The sequence below is a fragment of the Impatiens glandulifera genome, unplaced genomic scaffold, assembly GCF_907164915.1.
Source record: "Impatiens glandulifera unplaced genomic scaffold, dImpGla2.1, whole genome shotgun sequence".
NCBI lineage: Eukaryota > Viridiplantae > Streptophyta > Magnoliopsida > Ericales > Balsaminaceae > Impatiens > Impatiens glandulifera.
Window position 1 is genome coordinate 46,065 of NW_025918819.1, and position 18,894 is coordinate 64,958.

The window sequence follows — 18,894 nt, forward strand, 5'->3', positions numbered from 1 at the left end:
CATTGAGTTAGACAAAGCGTCTAATTTCATTAGACTTGCATCTAACTTAATGCGAATGGAGATCAAAATCGGTCTAATGAACCTCATTAGATCCAAGTCTAAAGATATGTTGTCTTAATACACCTGTATCAAAACACATAGATTATTTCATCATCAAAATATCAGTGGGTAAATTATTTCAACACTTAGTCAAAATAATTTGACCCAACATTAGTGCCTAGTTGTTTCAAATATTTTACACAATAAAACACATTTTCTCGTACTAAAATCTCTCGAATTTCAAAACTCTTTCATTTGTCACCAGTCTCCTCAAAAGAACCAGCCAAAGAATAAATTTTTGTCTTTACATAATTAAATAGTACTAAACCACTTTTCACCGTGACACTTCATTATTTATCATTCTAGTCATTTCTAATGAATGAGGGGTGGAGATTTTGTTATCCAACCCCATTTTCCAAACTATCCAATCTAAGAAATAGTAAATATACGAAACTTGTCACTATTTAATGGACTTCAAAGCCATGTTAATGTTATAGTTGATACAAGTTATGAGGATTATTAGTTTAGTCTTTCAAATTCATTATGTGTTGAATTGTTGTTTTAATTAAATAATTCGATGTTTGTGTAAATAATATTACACTAGATGCGAGTATATGGAATGCAATCAAGAAAACATTTAACTTTGATTGGGTGCGCTTGGCCCAAGAAAAAGTGCAACACAAGGGCGACACTCGAAGAACCCAGCATCAATCTACCGTGACGGGTCTTCGCCCGAAAAAATTAATTAAATATCATGTGAGCCAATGGCCCACGTATCAGATATTAAACTAATAAGAACATATACTACACTTGATCATAGCTAAAAGGCCGAGAAAAGTATGTCTATTCTTGTTCATCAGCTCTACTTTTATACCCTCACATCTAAGTTTTTCTAGCCGTCATCGACCAATGTGGGACCAAATGTCTCTATATAATATTTTTTTCATTATCTTTCAAAACCAAAAGTCGCAATAATAAAATATTGGATAATAAACCTTTTCCCTCATGTTTTATTTGATTGGGTGCGCCTGACCCAAGCAGAAGTACAAAAACACAAGGGCGACACTCGAAGACCCCAACAACAAGCTATTGTGATGGGCCTTCCCCCGTAAAAATTAATTTAAGATCATATGAGCCAATGGCCCACGTATCAAATATTAAACTAATAAGAATAGATACTACACTTGATCATATCCAAAAGGCCAAGAAAGGTATGCCTATGCTTGTTCATTGGCTTTACTTTTATACACTCATATCTAAGTTTTCCTAGCCGTCATCGACCGATGTGGGACCAAATGTCTATATATAGTTTTTTTCATTATCTTTCAAACCAAAAGACGCAACAATAAAATATTGGAGACTAACCCTTTTACATCATGTTTTTAAACCATCCACGCCTTAAAAAGCTCACAATCCATTTGAGTTATTTTCACTCCAATGTAATTGTTAGGATTTCTCCAATGTGAAGATAATAGATAACATTTTACCTAACAAGTTAGTGCTTAGTTTTTTTAAATATTTTACACAATAAACCACATTTTCTCGTACTAAAATCTTTCGAATTTCAAAACTCATTCCTTTGTCAACAGTCTCTTCAAAAGAACTAGTCAAAGAATAAATTTGTGTCTTTACATAATTAAATAGTACCAAACTACTTTTCTCCGTGATATTTCATTATTTATCATTCTAGTCATTTCTAATGATTAAGGGGTGGAGATTTTGTTATCCAACCCCATTTTCCAAACTAGCCAATCTAAGTAATAGTAAATGTCTGAAATTGTCACTATTCATTGGATTTCAAAGCCGTGTTAATGTTATATTTGATACAAGTTATGAGGATTATTAGTTTAGTCTTTCCAATTCATTATGTGTTGAATTGTTGTTTTAATTATATCATTTGACGTTTGTGTAAATAATATTAAACTAGATGCGATTATATTGAATGCAATCAAGAAAACATTTAACTTTTATTTGAATGGGTGCGCCTGGCCCTAGCAGAAGTACAACAACACAAGGGCGACACTCGAAGACCCCAAAAGCAAGCTACCGTGACCGTCTTCCCCCGAAATAAATAATTTAAGATCATATGAGCCAATGGCCCACGTATTAGATATTAAACTAATAAAAATAGATACTACACTTGATCATATCCAAAAGGCCGAGAAAGGTATGCCTATTCTTGTTCATTGGCTTTACTTTTATACACTCACATCTAAGTTTTCCTAGACGTCATCCACCGATGTGGGACCAAATGTCTCTATATAGTTTTTTTCATTATCTTTCAAAATCAAAAGACACAACAATAAAATATTGGAGAATAAACCTTTAACATCATGTTTTTAAACCATACACGCCTTAAAAAGCTCACAATCCATTTGAGCTATTATCACTCCAATGTAATTGTTAGGATTTCTCCAATGTGAAGAAAATAGATAACATTTTACCTAACAAGTTAGTGCTTAGTTGTTTCAAATATTTTACACAATAAACCACATTTTCTTGAACTAAAATCTCTCGAATTTCAAAACTCATTCCTTTGTCACCAGTCTATTCAAAAGAACCAGCCAAAGAATAAATTTGTGTCTTTACATAATTAAATAGTACCAAACCACTTTTCACCGTGATACTTCATTATTTATCATTCTAGTCATTTATAATGATTTAGGGGTGGAGACTTTGTTATCCAACCCCATTTTCTAAACTAGCCAATCTAAGTAATAATAAATATACGAAACCTGTCACTATTCATTAGACTTCAAAGCCGTGTTAATGTTATAGTTGATACAAGTGATGAGGATTATTAGTTTAGTGTTTCCAATTCATTATGTGTTGAATTATTGTTTTAATTAAATCATTCAACGTTTGTGTAAATAATATTACATTAGATGCGAGTATATTGAATGCAATCAAGAAAACATTTTAACTTTGATTTAATTGGGTGCGTCTGACCCAAGCAGAAGTGCAACACAAGGGCAACACTCGAAGACCCCATCAGCAAGCTACCGTGACGGGTCTTCCCCAAAAAAAATTAATTTAAGATCATATGAGCCAATGGCCCATTTATCAGATATTAAACTAATAAGAATAGATACTACACTTGATCATATCCAAAAGGCCAAGAAAGATATGCCTATTCTTGTTCATTGGCTTTACTTTTATACACTCGCATCTAAGTTTTCCTAGCCGTCATCGACCGATGTGGGACCAAATGTCTCTATTTAGTTTTTTTCATTATCTTTCAAACCAAAAGACGCAACAATAAAATATTGGAGAATAAACCTTTTACATCATGTTTTTAAACCATCCACGCCTTAAAAAGCTCACAATCCATTTGAGCTATTTTCACTCCAATGTAATTGTTAGGATTTCTCAAATGTGAAGAAAATAGATAACATTTTACCTAACAAGTTAGTACTTAGTTCTTTTAAATATTTTACACAATAAACCAAATTTTTTCGTACTAAAATCTTTCGAATTTCAAAACTCATTCTTTTGTCACCAGTCTATTCAAAAGAACTAGTCAAAGAATAAATTTGTGTCTTTATATAATTAAATAGTACCAAACTACTTTTCTCCGTGATATTTCATTATTTATCATTCTAGTCATTTCTAATGATTAAGGGATGGAGATTTTGTTATCCAACCCCATTTTCCAAACTAGTCAATCTAAGTAATAGTAAATATACGAAACTTGTTGGATTTCAAAGCTGTGTTAATGTTATAGTTGATACAAGTTATGAGGATTATTAGTTTAGTCTTTCCAATTCATTATGTGTTGAATTGTTGTTTTAATTATATCATTTGACGTTTGTGTAAATAATATTACACTAGATGCGAGTATATTGAATGCAATCAAGAAAACATTTAACTTTTATTTGATTGGGTGCGCCTGGCCCTAGAAGAAGTACAACAACACAAGGGCGACACTCGAAAACCCCAACAGCAAGCTACCGTGACCGTCTTCCCCCGAAAAAAATAATTTAAGATCATATGAGCCAATGGCCCACGTATTAGATATTAAACTAATAAAAATAGATACTACACTTGATCATATGAGCCAATGGCCCACGTATCAGATATTAAACTAATTAGAATAGATACTACACTTACACTTGATCATATCCAAAAGGCCAAGAAAGGTATGCCTATTCTTGTTCATTGGCTTTACTTTTATACACTCACATCTAAGTTTTCCTAGCCGTCATTGACCGATGTGGGACCAAATGTCTCAATATAGTTTTTTTCATTATCTTTTAAACCAAAAGACGCAATAATAAAATATTGGAGAATAAACCTTTTACAACATGTTTTTAAACCATCCACGCCTTAAAAAGCTCACAATCCATTTGAGCTATTTTCACTCCAATGTAATTGTTAGGATTTCTCCAATGTGAAGAAAATAGATAACATTTTACCTAACAAGTTAGTGCTTAGTTGTTTCAAATATTTTACACAATAAACCACATTTTCTTGAACTAAAATCTCTCGAATTTCAAAACTCATTCCTTTGTCACCAGTCTATTCAAAAGAACCAGCCAAAGAATAAATTTGTATCTTTACATAATTAAATAGTACCAAACCACTTTTCACCGTGATACTTCATTATTTATCATTCTAATCATTTATAATGATTTAGGGGTGGAGACTTTGTTATCCAACCCCATTTTCTAAACTAGTCAATCTAAGTAATAATAAATATACGAAACCTGTCACTATTCATTAGACTTCAAAGCCGTGTTAATGTTATAGTTGATACAAGTGATGAGGATTATTAGTTTAGTGTTTCCAATTCATTATGTGTTGAATTATTGTTTTAATTAAATCATTCAACGTTTGTGTAAATAATATTACATTAGATGCGAGTATATTGAATGCAATCAAGAAAACATTTTAACTTTGATTTAATTAGGTGCGTCTGACCCAAGTAGAAGTGCAACACAAGGGCAACACTCGAAGACCCCATCAGCAAGCTACCGTGACGGGTCTTCCCCCAAAAAAATTAATTTAAGATCATATGAGCCAATGGCCCATTTATCAGATATTAAACTAATAAGAATAGATACTACACTTGATCATATCCAAAAGGCCAAGAAAGGTATGCCTATTCTTGTTCATTGGCTTTACTTTTATACACTCACATCTAAGTTTTCCTAGCCGTCATCGACCGATGTGGGACCAAATGTCTCAATATAGTTTTTTTCATTATCTTTCAAACCAAAAGACGCAATAATAAAATATTGGAGAATAAACCTTTTACAACATGTTTTTAAACCATCCACGCCTTAAAAAGCTCACAATCCATTTGAGCTATTTTCACTCCAATGTAATTGTTAGGATTTCTCCAATGTGAAGAAAATAGATAACATTTTACCTAACAAGTTAGTGCTTAGTTGTTTCAAATATTTTACACAATAAACCACATTTTCTTGAACTAAAATCTCTCGAATTTCAAAACTCATTCCTTTGTCACCAGTCTATTCAAAAGAACCAGCCAAAGAATAAATTTGTATCTTTACATAATTAAATAGTACCAAACCACTTTTCACCGTGATACTTCATTATTTATCATTCTAATCATTTATAATGATTTAGGGGTGGAGACTTTGTTATCCAACCCCATTTTCTAAACTAGTCAATCTAAGTAATAATAAATATACGAAACCTGTCACTATTCATTAGACTTCAAAGCCGTGTTAATGTTATAGTTGATACAAGTGATGAGGATTATTAGTTTAGTGTTTCCAATTCATTATGTGTTGAATTATTGTTTTAATTAAATCATTCAACGTTTGTGTAAATAATATTACATTAGATGCGAGTATATTGAATGCAATCAAGAAAACATTTTAACTTTGATTTAATTAGGTGCGTCTGACCCAAGTAGAAGTGCAACACAAGGGCAACACTCGAAGACCCCATCAGCAAGCTACCGTGACGGGTCTTCCCCCAAAAAAATTAATTTAAGATCATATGAGCCAATGGCCCATTTATCAGATATTAAACTAATAAGAATAGATACTACACTTGATCATATCCAAAAGGCCAAGAAAGGTATGCCTATTCTTGTTCATTGGCTTTACTTTTATACACTCACATCTAAGTTTTCCTAGCCGTCATCGACCGATGTGGAACCAAATGTCTCAATATAGTTTTTTTCATTATCTTTCAAACCAAAAGACGCAATAATAAAATATTGGAGAATAAACCTTTTACAACATGTTTTTAAACCATCCACGCCTTAAAAAGCTCACAATCCATTTGAGCTATTTTCACTCCAATGTAATTGTTAGGATTTCTCCAATGTGAAGAAAATAGATAACATTTTACCTAACAAGTTAGTGCTTAGTTGTTTCAAATATTTTACACAATAAACCACATTTTCTTGAACTAAAATCTCTCGAATTTCAAAACTCATTCCTTTGTCACCAGTCTATTCAAAAGAACCAGCCAAAGAATAAATTTGTGTCTTTACATAATTAAATAGTACCAAACCACTTTTCACCGTGATACTTCATTATTTATCATTCTAGTCATTTATAATGATTTAGGGGTGGAGACTTTGTTATCCAACCCCATTTTCTAAACTAGCCAATCTAAGTAATAATAAATATACGAAACCTGTCACTATTCATTATACTTCAAAGCCATTTTAATGTTATAGTTGATACAAGTGATGAGGATTATTAGTTTAGTGTTTCCAATTCATTATGTGTTGAATTATTGTTTTAATTAAATCATTCAACGTTTGTGTAAATAATATTACATTAGATGCGAGTATATTGAATGCAATCAAGAAAACATTTTAACTTTGATTTAATTGGGTGCGTCTGACCCAAGCAGAAGTGCAACACAAGGGCAACACTCGAAGACCCCATCAGCAAGCTACCGTGACGGGTCTTCCCCCAAAAAAATTAATTTAAGATCATATGAGCCAATGGCCCATTTATTAGATATTAAACTAATAAGAATAGATACTACACTTGATCATATCCAAAAGGCCAAGAAAGGTATGCCTATTCTTGTTCATTGGCTTTACTTTTATACACTCGCATCTAAGTTTTCCTAGCCGTCATCGACCGATGTGGGACCAAATGTCTCTATATAGTTTTTTTCATTATCTTTCAAACCAAAAGACGCAACAATAAAATATTGGAGAATAAACCTTTTACATCATGTTTTTAAACCATCCACGCCTTAAAAAGCTCACAATCCATTTGAGCTATTTTCACTCCAATGTAATTGTTAGGATTTCTCCAATGTGAAGAAAATAGATAACATTTTACCTAACAAGTTAGTGCTTAGTTGTTTCAAATATTTTACACAATAAACCACATTTTCTTAACTAAAATCTCTCGAATTTCAAAACTCATTCCTTTGTCACCAGTCTATTCAAAAGAACCAGCCAAAGAATAAATTTGTGTCTTTACATAATTAAATAGTACCAAACCACTTTTCACCGTGATACTTCATTATTTATCATTCTAGTCATTTATAATGATTTAGGGGTGGAGACTTTGTTATCCAACCCCATTTTCTAAACTAGCCAATCTAAGTAATAATAAATATACGAAACCTGTCACTATTCATTAGACTTCAAAGCCGTGTTAATGTTATAGTTGATACAAGTGATGAGGATTATTAGTTTAGTGTTTTCAATTCATTATGTGTTGAATTATTGTTTTAATTAAATCATTCAACGTTTGTGTAAATAATATTACATTAGATGCGAGTATATTGAATGCAATCAAGAAAACATTTTAACTTTGATTTAATTGGGTGCGTCTGACCCAAGCAGAAGTGCAACACAAGGGCAACACTCGAAGACCCCATCAGCAAGCTACCGTGACGGGTCTTCCCCCAAAAAAAAATAATTTAAGATCATATGAGCCAATGGCCCATTTATCAGATATTAAACTAATAAGAATAGATACTACACTTGATTATATCCAAAAGGCCAAGAAAGGTATGCCTATTCTTGTTCATTGGCTTTACTTTTATACACTCGCATCTAAGTTTTCCTAGCCGTCATCGACCGATGTGGGACCAAATGTCTCTATATAGTTTTTTTCATTATCTTTCAAACCAAAAGACGCAACAATAAAATACTGGAGAATAAACCTTTTACATCATGTTTTTAAACCATCCACGCCTTAAAAAGCTCACAATCCATTTGAGCTATTTTCACTCCAATGTAATTGTTAGGATTTCTCAAATGTGAAGAAAATAGATAACATTTTACCTAACAAGTTAGTACTTAGTTCTTTTAAATATTTTACACAATAAACCACATTTTCTCGTACTAAAATCTTTCGAATTTCAAAACTCATTCCTTTGTCAACAGTCTCTTCAAAAGAACTAGTCAAAGAATAAATTTGTGTCTTTACATAATTAAATAGTACCAAACTACTTTTCTCCGTGATATTTCATTATTTATCATTCTAGTCATTTCTAATGATTAAGGGGTGGAGATTTCGTTATCCAACCCCATTTTCCAAACTAGCCAATCTAAGTAATAGTAAATATACGAAACTTGTTGGATTTCAAAGCTGTGTTAATGTTATAGTTGATACAAGTTATGAGGATTATTAGTTTAGTGTTTCCAATTCATTATGTGTTGAATTGTTGTTTTAATTATATCATTTGACGTTTTTGTAAATAATATTACACTAGATGCGAGTATATTGAATGCAATCAAGAAAACATTTAACTTTTATTTGATTGGGTGCGTCTGGCCCTAGAAGAAGTACAACAACACAAGGGCGACACTCGAAGATCCCAACAGCAAGCTACCGTGACCGTCTTCCCCTGAAAAAAATAATTTAAGATCATATGAGCCAATGGCCCACGTATTAGATATTAAACTAATAAAAATAGATACTACACTTGATCATATCCAAAAGGCCGAGAAAGGTATGCCTATTCTTGTTCATTGGCTTAATTTTATACACTCACGTCTAAATTTTCCTAGCCGTCATCGACCGATGTGGGACCAAATGTCTCTATATCAATTTTTTCATTATCTTTCAAACCAAAAGACGCAATAATAAAATATTGGAGAATAAACCTTTTACAACATGTTTTTAAACCATCCACGCCTTAAAAAGCTAACAATCCATTTGAGCTATTTTCACTCCAATGTAATTGTTAGGATTTCTCCAATGTGAAGAAAATAGATAACATTTTACCTAACAAGTTAGTGCTTAGTTGTTTCAAATATTTTACACAATAAACCACATTTTCTTGAACTAAAATCTCTCGAATTTCAAAACTCATTCCTTTGTCACCAGTCTATTCAAAAGAACCAGCCAAAGAATAAATTTGTGTCTTTACATAATTAAATAGTACCAAACCACTTTTCACCGTGATACTTCATTATTTATCATTCTAGTCATTTATAATGATTTAGGGGTGGAGACTTTGTTATCCAACTCCATTTTCTAAACTAGCCAATCTAAGTAATAATAAATATACGAAACCTGTCACTATTCATTAGACTTCAAAGCCGTGTTAATGTTATAGTTGATACAAGTGATGAGGATTATTAGTTTAGTGTTTCCAATTCATTATGTGTTTATTGTTTTAATTAAATCATTCAACGTTTGTGTAAATAATATTACATTAGATGCGAGTATATTGAATGCAATCAAGAAAACATTTTAACTTTGATTTAATTGGGTGCGTCTGGCCCAAGCAGAAGTGCAACACAAGGGCGACACTCGAAGACCCCAGCAGCAAGCTACCGTGACGGGTCTTCCCCTGAAAAAAATAATTTAATATCATGTGAGCCAATGGCCCACGTATTAGATATTAAACTGATAAAAAAAGATACTACACTTGATCTTAGCCAAAAGGCCGAGAAAGGTATGGCTATTCTTGTTCATCGGCTCTACTTTTATACACTCACATCTAAGTTTTACTAGACTTCATCGACCTATGTGGGATCGAATGTCTCTATATCATTTTTTTCATTATCTTTCAAAATCAAAAGACGCAACAATAAAATATTGGAGAATAAACCTTTTACATCATGTTTTTAAACCATCCACGCCTTAAAAAGGTCACAATCCATTTGAGCTACTTTCAATCCAATGTAATTGTTAAGATTTCTCCAATGTGAAGAAAATAGAAAATATTTTACCTAACAAGTTAGTGCTTACTTATTTCAAATATTTTACACCATAAAACACATTTTCTCGTACTAAAAACTCTCAAATTTCAAAACTCTTTCCTTTGTCACCAGTCTCCTCAAAAGAACCGACCAAGAATAAATTTGTGACTGTACATAATTAAATATTACCAAACCATTTTCCACCGTGATACTTCATTATAGATCATTCTAGTCATTTCAAATGATTGAGGGGTGGAGATTTTGTTATCCAACCTAATTTTCCAAACTAGCCAATCTAAGTAATAGTAAATATACGAAACTTGTCACTATTCATTGGACTTCAAAGCCGTCTTAATGTTATAGTTGATACAAGTTATGAGGATTATTAATTTAGTCTTTCCAATTCATTATGTCTTGAATTGTTGTTTTAATTAAATCATTCAACGTTTGTGTAAATAATATTACACTAGATGCAAGTATATTGAATGCAATTAAGAAAAGATTTAACTTTGATTTAATTGGGTTGGTCTGGCACAATCAGAAGTGCAACACAAGGGCGACACTCGAAGACCCCAGCAGCAAGCTACCGTGACGGGTCTTCCCCCCAAAAAAATAATTTAATATCATGTGAGCCAATGGCCCACGTATCAGATATTAAACTGATAAGAACAGATAGTACACTTGATCATAGCCAAAAGGCCGAGAAAGGTATGCATATTCTTGTTCATTGGCTTTACTTTTATACACTCACATCTAAGTTTTCCTAGCTGTCATCGACCGATGTGGGACCAAATGTCTCTATATAATTTTTATCATTATCTTTCAAACCAAAAGACGCAATAATAAAATATTGGAGAATAAACCTTTTACATCATGTTTTTAAACTATCCACGCCTTAAAAAGCTCACAATCCATTAGAGCTATTTTCACTCCAATGTAATTTTCAAGATTTCTCCAATGTGAAAAAAATAGAAAACATTTTACCTATCAAGTTAGTTCTTAGTTGTTACAAATATTTTACACAATAAAACACATTTTATCGTATTAAAAACTCTCAAATTTCAAAACTCTTTCCTTTGTCACCAGTCTCCTCAAAAGAACCGGCCAAAGAATAAATTTGAGAAAGTTCATAATTAAATATTACCAAACCATTTTCCACCGTGATACTTCATTATAGATCATTCTAGTCATTTCAAAAGATTAAGGGATGGAGATTTTGTTATCCAACCTAATTTTCCAAACTAGCCAATCTAAGTAATAGTAAATATACGAAACTTGTCACTATTCATTGGACTTCAAAGTCATGTTAATGTTATAGTTGATACAAGTTATGAGGATTATTAGTTTAGTCTTTCCAATTCATTATGTCTTGAATTGTTGTTTTAATTAAATCATTCAACGTTTGTGTAAATAATATTACACTAGATGCAAGTATATTGTATGCAATCAAGAAAACATTTAACTTTTATTTAATTGGGTGCGTCTGGCCCAAGTAGAAGTGCAACACAAGGGCGACACTCGAAGACCCCAGCAGCAAGCTACCGTGACGGGTCTTCCCCTGAAAAAAATAATTTAATATCATGTGAGCCAATGGCCCACGTATTAGATATTAAACTGATAAAAAAAGATACTACACTTGATCTTAGCCAAAAGGCCGAGAAAGGTATGGCTATTCTTGTTCATCGGCTCTACTTTTATACACTCACATCTAAGTTTTACTAGACTTCATCGACCTATGTGGGATCGAATGTCTATATATCATTTTTTTCATTATCTTTCAAAATCAAAAGACGCAACAATAAAATATTGGAGAATAAACCTTTTACATCATGTTTTTAAACCATCCACGCCTTAAAAAGGTCACAATCCATTTGAGCTACTTTCAATCCAATGTAATTGTTAAGATTTCTCCAATGTGAAGAAAATAGAAAATATTTTACCTAACAAGTTAGTGCTTACTTATTTCAAATATTTTACACAATAAAACACATTTTCTCGTACTAAAAACTCTCAAATTTCAAAACTCTTTCCTTTGTCACCAGTCTCCTCAAAAGAACCGACCAAGAATAAATTTGTGACTGTACATAATTAAATATTACCAAACCATTTTCCACCGTGATACTTCATTATAGATCATTCTAGTCATTTCAAATGATTGAGGGGTGGAGATTTTGTTATCCAACCTAATTTTCCAAACTAGCCAATCTAAGTAATAGTAAATATACGAAACTTGTCACTATTCATTGGACTTCAAAGCCGTCTTAATGTTATAGTTGATACAAGTTATGAGGATTATTAATTTAGTCTTTCCAATTCATTATGTCTTGAATTGTTCTTTTAATTAAATCATTCAACGTTTGTGTAAATAATATTACACTAGATGCAAGTATATTGATGCAATTAAGAAAAGATTTAACTTTGATTTAATTGGGTTGGTCTGGCACAATCAGAAGTGCAACACAAGGGCGACACTCGAAGACCCCAGCAACAAGCTACCGTGACGGGTCTTCCCCCAAAAAAAATAATTTAATATCATGTGAGCCAATGGCCCACGTATCAGATATTAAACTGATAAGAACAGATAGTACACTTGATCATAGCCAAAAGGCCGAGAAAGGTATGCATATTCTTGTTCATTGGCTTTACTTTTATACACTCACATCTAAGTTTTCCTAGCCGTCATCGACCGATGTGGGACCAAATATCTCTATATAATTTTTTTCATTATCTTTCAAACCAAAAGACGCAACAATATAATATTGGAGAATAAACCTTTTACATCATGTTTTTAAACTATCCACGCCTTAAAAAGCTCACAATCCATTAGAGCTATTTTCACTCCAATGTAATTTTCAAGATTTCTCCAATGTGAAGAAAATAGAAAACATTTTACCTATCAAGTTAGTTCTTAGTTGTTACAAATATTTTACACAATAAAACACATTTTATCGTATTAAAAACTCTCAAATTTCAAAACTCTTTCCTTTGTCACCAGTCTCCTCAAAAGAACCGGCCAAAGAATAAATTTGTGACAGTACATAATTAAATATTACCAAACCATTTTCCACCGTGATACTTCATTATAGATCATTCTAGTCATTTCAAAAGATTAAGGGATGGAGATTTTGTTATCCAACCTAATTTTCCAAACTAGCCAATCTAAGTAATAGTAAATATACGAAACTTGTCACTATTCATTGGACTTCAAAGTCATGTTAATGTTATAGTTGATACAAGTTATGAGGATTATTAGTTTAGTCTTTCCAATTCATTATGTCTTGAATTGTTGTTTTAATTAAATCATTCAACGTTTGTGTAAATAATATTACACTAGATGCGAGTATATTGTATGCAATCAAGAAAACATTTAACTTTTATTTAATTGGGTGCGTCTGGCACAAGCAGAAGTGCAACACAAGGGCGAAACTCGAAGACCCCAGCAGCAAGCTACCGTGACGGGTCTTCCCCTGAAAAAAATAATTTAATATCATGTGAGCCAATGGCCCACGTATCAGATATTAAACTGATAAGAACAGATACTACACTTGATCTTAGCCAAAAGGTCAAGAAAGGTATGCCTATTCTTGTTCATCGGCTCTACTTTTATACACTCAAATCTAAGTTTTACTAGCCTTCATCAACTTATGTGGGATCGAATGTCTCTATATCATTTTTTTCATTATCTTTCAAAACCAAAAGACGCAACAATAAAATATTGGAGAATAAAGCTTTTCACTCATGTTTTTAAACCATCCATGCCTTAAAAATCTCAAAATCCATTTGAGCTATTTTCACTCCAATGTAATTATTAAGATTTCTCCAATTTTAAGAAAATAGAAAACATTTTATCTAATAAGTTAGTGGTTAGTTTTTTCAAATATTTTACACAATAAACCACATTTTCTTGTACTAAAATCTTTCGAATTTCAAAACTCTTTCCTTTTTTTACCAGAGTCCTCAAAATAACCAGCCAAATAATAAATTTGTGTCTTTACATAATTATCATTCTAGTCATTTCTAATGATTGAGGGGTGGATATTTTTTATCCAACCCATTTTCCAAACTAGTCAATCTAAGTATTAGTAAATATACGAAACATGTCACTATTCATTGGACTTTAACGCCGTGTTAATGTTATAGTTTATACAAGTTATAAGAATTGTTAGGATCTAGGTCGCGGGTGGGGAACCGGGGTCCGGCCGGTTAACACCTTTCTGACAACACTGAATGGTTGGTGCATAATCCGGTTAAAGATTAACACCGGGTTTCAATATTACACAAACTGTCACAAACCAATGAACCGAGTTCAAGTGCGGAAGTGGTTTGTTTCAGGTTGAAGTAACACACATACATGATGAATAAAGATAGAATCTGGATAATATCGGTTTGGAAATTAGGAGGTCGGTTTAAGTTTAGTGAATCGGATAGAACGTAGAACCGACAGAAAGTAAAGAACAAGACACAAGTTTTTATGGATGTTCGGAGATAAAACTCTTACGTCACCCCTTCTTCTCGAAACCGCGAGACGATATTCACTAATGAATACACAAACACAATACACGATCGAGATTTATTTGCTGCTCGATAAATACTCATACAATTCTCACCGAAATTGTAATCTCACTTCAAATGCACACTTAAACTTTGAATCTTGTAGAGAGATAAACTTGTAATTATTAACTCTTAGAACTTGTAGCTAGTGGAACTGATGAGCTGCATTTACTCCTCTTCAGCTCCTTTTATAGGTGAAATGTGCCAAGGGTCACATTTCTTCAAAGGATACCTTCATGGTAATCCTTGAATCTGATTAGTTGAGCAGTGGCATAAATTGCGGTTTAAGCTTCAAAGGCATGAAGTAGACCGGCTTCATTTGTCTTTTAGTTAATATGGCAAATGCTGATTGGTCGGTTGCCTGTATCTGGAAGACTACACCTTTGACTTATACCAAAATGGTAATTGTTTGTTCAGGCAATCTTCTGCAGTCTTTAGAGTATCATCAGACTTGTATGGATATGGCAATGTTAAAGTCTGATCCTTTGATGTCATCTTCTGCATATACCCAAAGTGTCTGTTTACACCAATTTGTAGAGTGTACTTAGTTTGATAATCCTGACTTCTTTCTCTATGTAGTCTCTTCATCGGTTTTCCGGTTGGATACAACATTTCGGTTTAGGATGTCTACCGGTTTGTTCATAGCTTCAGGTTAACCGGATAACTTCCGGTTTTGAATACATCCTTTGCTTCTTCTTCTAACCGGTTAGATTCTTTGGTCGGTTGGATTCTTGACAAGTCAGATTCTTGACCGTTCCTACAAAGAAAATTTGTTTTGTTAAGTTCTTATTTTTAACCGGTCTAATTTATCTAACAAGGATTATTAGTTTAGTCTTTCTAATTCATTATGTGTTGAATTATTGTTTTAATTAAATCATTCAACGTTTGTATAAATAGTATTACCCTAGATGCGAGTATATTGAATGCAATCAAGAAAAAATTTAACTTTTATTTGATTGGGTGCGCTTGGCCCAAGTAGAAGTGCTACACAAGGGCGACACTCGAAGACCCCAACAACAAGCTACCGTGGTGGGTCTTCCCCCGAAAAAATTAATTAAATATCATGTGAGCCAATGGCCCACGTATCAGATATTAAACTAATAAGAGCAAATACTACACTTGATCATAGCCAAAAGGCCGAGAAAAGTATGCATATTCTTGTTCATCGACTCTACTTTTATACACTCACATCTAAGTTTTACTAGTCGTCATTGACCGATGTGGGACCAAATGTCTCTATATAATATTTTTTTCATTATCTTTCAGAACTAAAAGTCGCAACAATAAAATATTGGAGAATAAACCTTTTCCCTCATGTTTTATTTGATTAGGTGCGCCTGGCCAAAGCAGAAGTGCAACACAAGGGAGACACTCGAAAACCCCAGCAGCAAGCTACCGTGACGTGTCTTCCCCCGAAAAAATTAATTTAATATTATGTGAGCCAATGGCCCCCGTATCAGATATTAAACTGATAAGAACAGATACTACACTTGATCTTAGCCAAAAGGCCGAGAAAGTTATGTCTATTAATGTTCTTCGGCTCTACTTTTATACACTCACATCTATGTTTTCCTAGCCGTCATCAACCGATGTGGGATCAAATGTCTCTATATAATTTTTTTCATTATATTTCAAAACCAAAAAGGCAACAATAAAAATTTAAGAATAAACCTTTTCTCTCATGTTTTTAAACCATCCACGCCTTAAAAAGCTCACAATCCATTTGAGCTATTTTCAATCCAATGTAATTGTTAAGATTTCTCAAATGAGAAGAAAATAGAAAACATTTTACCTAACAAGTGAGTGCTTAGTTGTTTCAAATATTTTACACAATAAAACACATATTCTCGTACTAAAATCTCTCGAATTTCAAAACTCTTTCATTTGTCACCAGTCTCCTCAAAAGAACCAGCCAAAGAATAAATTTGTGTCTTTACATAATTAAATAGTACCAAACCACTTTTAACCGTGATACTTCATTATTTATATTTCTAGTGATTTCTAATGATTGAGGGGTGGATATTTTGTTATCCAACCCCATTTTACAAACTAGCCAATCTAAGTTATAGTAAATATACAAAAATTGTCACTATTCATTGGAATTCAAAGCCGTGTTAATATTATATTTGATACAAGTTATGAAGATTACTAGTTTAGTCTTTCCAATTCATTATGTGTTGAATTGTTGTTTTAATTAAATCATTCGATGTTTGTGTAAATAATATTACACTAGATGCGAGTATATTGAATGCAATCAAGAAAACATTTAACTTTTATTTGATTGGGTGCGTCTGGCCCAAGCCGAATTGCAACACAAGGTCGACACTCGAAGACCCCAGCAGCAAGCTATCATGACGGGTATTCCCTCGAAAAAATTAATCAAATATCATGTGAGCCAATGGCCCACGTATCATATATTAAACTAATAAGAACAGATACTACACTTGATCATAGCCTAAAGGCCGAAAAAAGTATGCCTATTCTTGTTCATCGACTCTACTTTTATACACTCACATTTAAGTTTTTCTAGTCGTCATCGACCGATGTGGGACCAAATGTCTCTATATAATTTTTTTCATTATCTTTCAAAACCAAAAGACGCAACAATAAAATATTGGAGAATAAACATTTTCCATCATGTTTTATTTGATTGGTTGTGCCTAGCCCAAGCAGAAGTGAAACACAAGGGCGACACTCGAAGACCCCAACAACAAGCTACTGTGACGGGTCTTCCCCCGAAAAAATTAACTTAATATCATGTGAGCCAATGGCCCACGTATCTGATATTAAACTGATAAGAATAGATACTAAAATTGATCATAGCCAAAATTCCGAGAAAGATATGCCTATTCTTATTCATTGGCTTTACTTTTATACACTCACATCTAAGTTTTCCTAGCCGTCATTGACCGATGTGGGACCAATTGTCTCGATATAATTTTTTTCATTATCTTTCAAAAACAAAAGACGCAACAATAAAATATTGGAGAATAAACCTTTTACATCATGTTTTTAAACCATCCACGCCTTAAAAAGCTCAAAATCCATTTGAGCTATTTTCACTCTAATGTAATTGTTAAGATTTCTCCAATTTTAAGAATATAGAAAACATTTTACCTAACAAGTTAGTGCTTAGTTGTTTCAAATATTTTACACCATAAACCACATTTTCTTGAACTAAAATCTCTCGAATTTCAAAACTCATTCCTTTGTCACCAGTCTATTCAAAAGAACCAGCCAAAGAATAAATTTGTGTCTTTACATAATTAAATAGTACCAAACCACTTTTCACCGTGATACTTCATTATTTATCATTCTAGTCATTTATAATGATTTAGGGGTGGAGACTTTGTTATCCAACCCCATTTTCTAAACTAGCCAATCTAAGTAATAATAAATATACGAAACCTGTCACTATTCATTAGACTTCAAAGCCGTGTTAATGTTATAGTTGATACAAGTGATGAGGATTATTAGTTTAGTGTTTCCAATTCATTATGTGTTGAATTATTGTTTTAATTAAATCATTCAACGTTTGTGTAAATAATATTACATTAGATGCGAGTATATTGAATGCAATCAAGAAAACATTTTAACTTTGATTTAATTAGGTGCGTCTGACCCAAGTAGAAGTGCAACACAAGGGCAACACTCGAAGACCCCATCAGCAAGCTACCGTGACGGGTCTTCCCCCAAAAAAATTAATTTAAGATCATATGAGCCAATGGCCCATTTATCAGATATTAAACTAATAAGAATAGATACTACACTTGATCATATCCAAAAGGCCAAGAAAGGTATGCCTATTCTTGTTCATTGGCTTTACTTTTATACACTCACATCTAAGTTTTCCTAGCCGTCATCGACCGATGTGGGACCAAATGTCTCAATATAGTTTTTTTCATTATCTTTCAAACCAAAAGACGCAATAATAAAATATTGGAGAATAAACCTTTTACAACATGTTTTTAAACCATCCACGCCTTAAAAAGCTCACAATCCATTTGAGCTATTTTCACTCCAATGTAATTGTTAGGATTTCTCCAATGTGAAGAAAATAGATAACATTTTACCTAACAAGTTAGTGCTTAGTTGTTTCAAATATTTTACACAATAAACCACATTTTCTTGAACTAAAATCTCTCGAATTTCAAAACTCATTCCTTTGTCACCAGTCTATTCAAAAGAACCAGCCA

General features: G+C 32.6%; 19 non-coding genes and 1 pseudogene across 19 annotated transcripts; all 20 read right to left on the reverse strand.

The window, feature by feature from the left end:
• Positions 1–685: 685 nt before the first annotated feature.
• On the reverse strand, positions 686–880 carry LOC124917078. The gene has a single exon (XR_007097007.1). It is a non-coding gene; the product is annotated as a U2 spliceosomal RNA (small nuclear RNA).
• Positions 881–1,056: 176 nt separating this feature from the next.
• LOC124917080 lies at positions 1,057–1,254 on the reverse strand. The gene has a single exon (XR_007097009.1). It is a non-coding gene; the product is annotated as a U2 spliceosomal RNA (small nuclear RNA).
• Positions 1,255–2,013: 759 nt separating this feature from the next.
• Positions 2,014–2,210, reverse strand: LOC124917085. Its single transcript, XR_007097014.1, has one exon. It is a non-coding gene; the product is annotated as a U2 spliceosomal RNA (small nuclear RNA).
• Positions 2,211–2,972: 762 nt separating this feature from the next.
• LOC124917126 lies at positions 2,973–3,167 on the reverse strand. The gene has a single exon (XR_007097051.1). It is a non-coding gene; the product is annotated as a U2 spliceosomal RNA (small nuclear RNA).
• A 750-nt stretch (positions 3,168–3,917) lies between these two features.
• LOC124917086 lies at positions 3,918–4,101 on the reverse strand (annotated as a pseudogene).
• Positions 4,102–4,943: 842 nt separating this feature from the next.
• Positions 4,944–5,138, reverse strand: LOC124917121. Its single transcript, XR_007097047.1, has one exon. It is a non-coding gene; the product is annotated as a U2 spliceosomal RNA (small nuclear RNA).
• A 761-nt stretch (positions 5,139–5,899) lies between these two features.
• LOC124917123 lies at positions 5,900–6,094 on the reverse strand. The gene has a single exon (XR_007097048.1). It is a non-coding gene; the product is annotated as a U2 spliceosomal RNA (small nuclear RNA).
• Positions 6,095–6,855: 761 nt separating this feature from the next.
• On the reverse strand, positions 6,856–7,050 carry LOC124917118. The gene has a single exon (XR_007097044.1). It is a non-coding gene; the product is annotated as a U2 spliceosomal RNA (small nuclear RNA).
• A 760-nt stretch (positions 7,051–7,810) lies between these two features.
• On the reverse strand, positions 7,811–8,006 carry LOC124917131. The gene has a single exon (XR_007097056.1). It is a non-coding gene; the product is annotated as a U2 spliceosomal RNA (small nuclear RNA).
• A 750-nt stretch (positions 8,007–8,756) lies between these two features.
• LOC124917082 lies at positions 8,757–8,953 on the reverse strand. The gene has a single exon (XR_007097011.1). It is a non-coding gene; the product is annotated as a U2 spliceosomal RNA (small nuclear RNA).
• Positions 8,954–9,709: 756 nt separating this feature from the next.
• LOC124917093 lies at positions 9,710–9,904 on the reverse strand. Its single transcript, XR_007097020.1, has one exon. It is a non-coding gene; the product is annotated as a U2 spliceosomal RNA (small nuclear RNA).
• Positions 9,905–10,664: 760 nt separating this feature from the next.
• LOC124917116 lies at positions 10,665–10,859 on the reverse strand. The gene has a single exon (XR_007097042.1). It is a non-coding gene; the product is annotated as a U2 spliceosomal RNA (small nuclear RNA).
• Positions 10,860–11,619: 760 nt separating this feature from the next.
• On the reverse strand, positions 11,620–11,814 carry LOC124917091. Its single transcript, XR_007097018.1, has one exon. It is a non-coding gene; the product is annotated as a U2 spliceosomal RNA (small nuclear RNA).
• Positions 11,815–12,573: 759 nt separating this feature from the next.
• On the reverse strand, positions 12,574–12,768 carry LOC124917119. Its single transcript, XR_007097045.1, has one exon. It is a non-coding gene; the product is annotated as a U2 spliceosomal RNA (small nuclear RNA).
• Positions 12,769–13,528: 760 nt separating this feature from the next.
• Positions 13,529–13,723, reverse strand: LOC124917092. The gene has a single exon (XR_007097019.1). It is a non-coding gene; the product is annotated as a U2 spliceosomal RNA (small nuclear RNA).
• Positions 13,724–15,653: 1,930 nt separating this feature from the next.
• Positions 15,654–15,848, reverse strand: LOC124917133. Its single transcript, XR_007097058.1, has one exon. It is a non-coding gene; the product is annotated as a U2 spliceosomal RNA (small nuclear RNA).
• Positions 15,849–16,024: 176 nt separating this feature from the next.
• Positions 16,025–16,219, reverse strand: LOC124917079. Its single transcript, XR_007097008.1, has one exon. It is a non-coding gene; the product is annotated as a U2 spliceosomal RNA (small nuclear RNA).
• Positions 16,220–16,978: 759 nt separating this feature from the next.
• LOC124917077 lies at positions 16,979–17,173 on the reverse strand. Its single transcript, XR_007097006.1, has one exon. It is a non-coding gene; the product is annotated as a U2 spliceosomal RNA (small nuclear RNA).
• A 174-nt stretch (positions 17,174–17,347) lies between these two features.
• Positions 17,348–17,542, reverse strand: LOC124917081. Its single transcript, XR_007097010.1, has one exon. It is a non-coding gene; the product is annotated as a U2 spliceosomal RNA (small nuclear RNA).
• A 762-nt stretch (positions 17,543–18,304) lies between these two features.
• On the reverse strand, positions 18,305–18,499 carry LOC124917124. Its single transcript, XR_007097049.1, has one exon. It is a non-coding gene; the product is annotated as a U2 spliceosomal RNA (small nuclear RNA).
• Between the last annotated feature and the right edge of the window lie 395 nt (positions 18,500–18,894).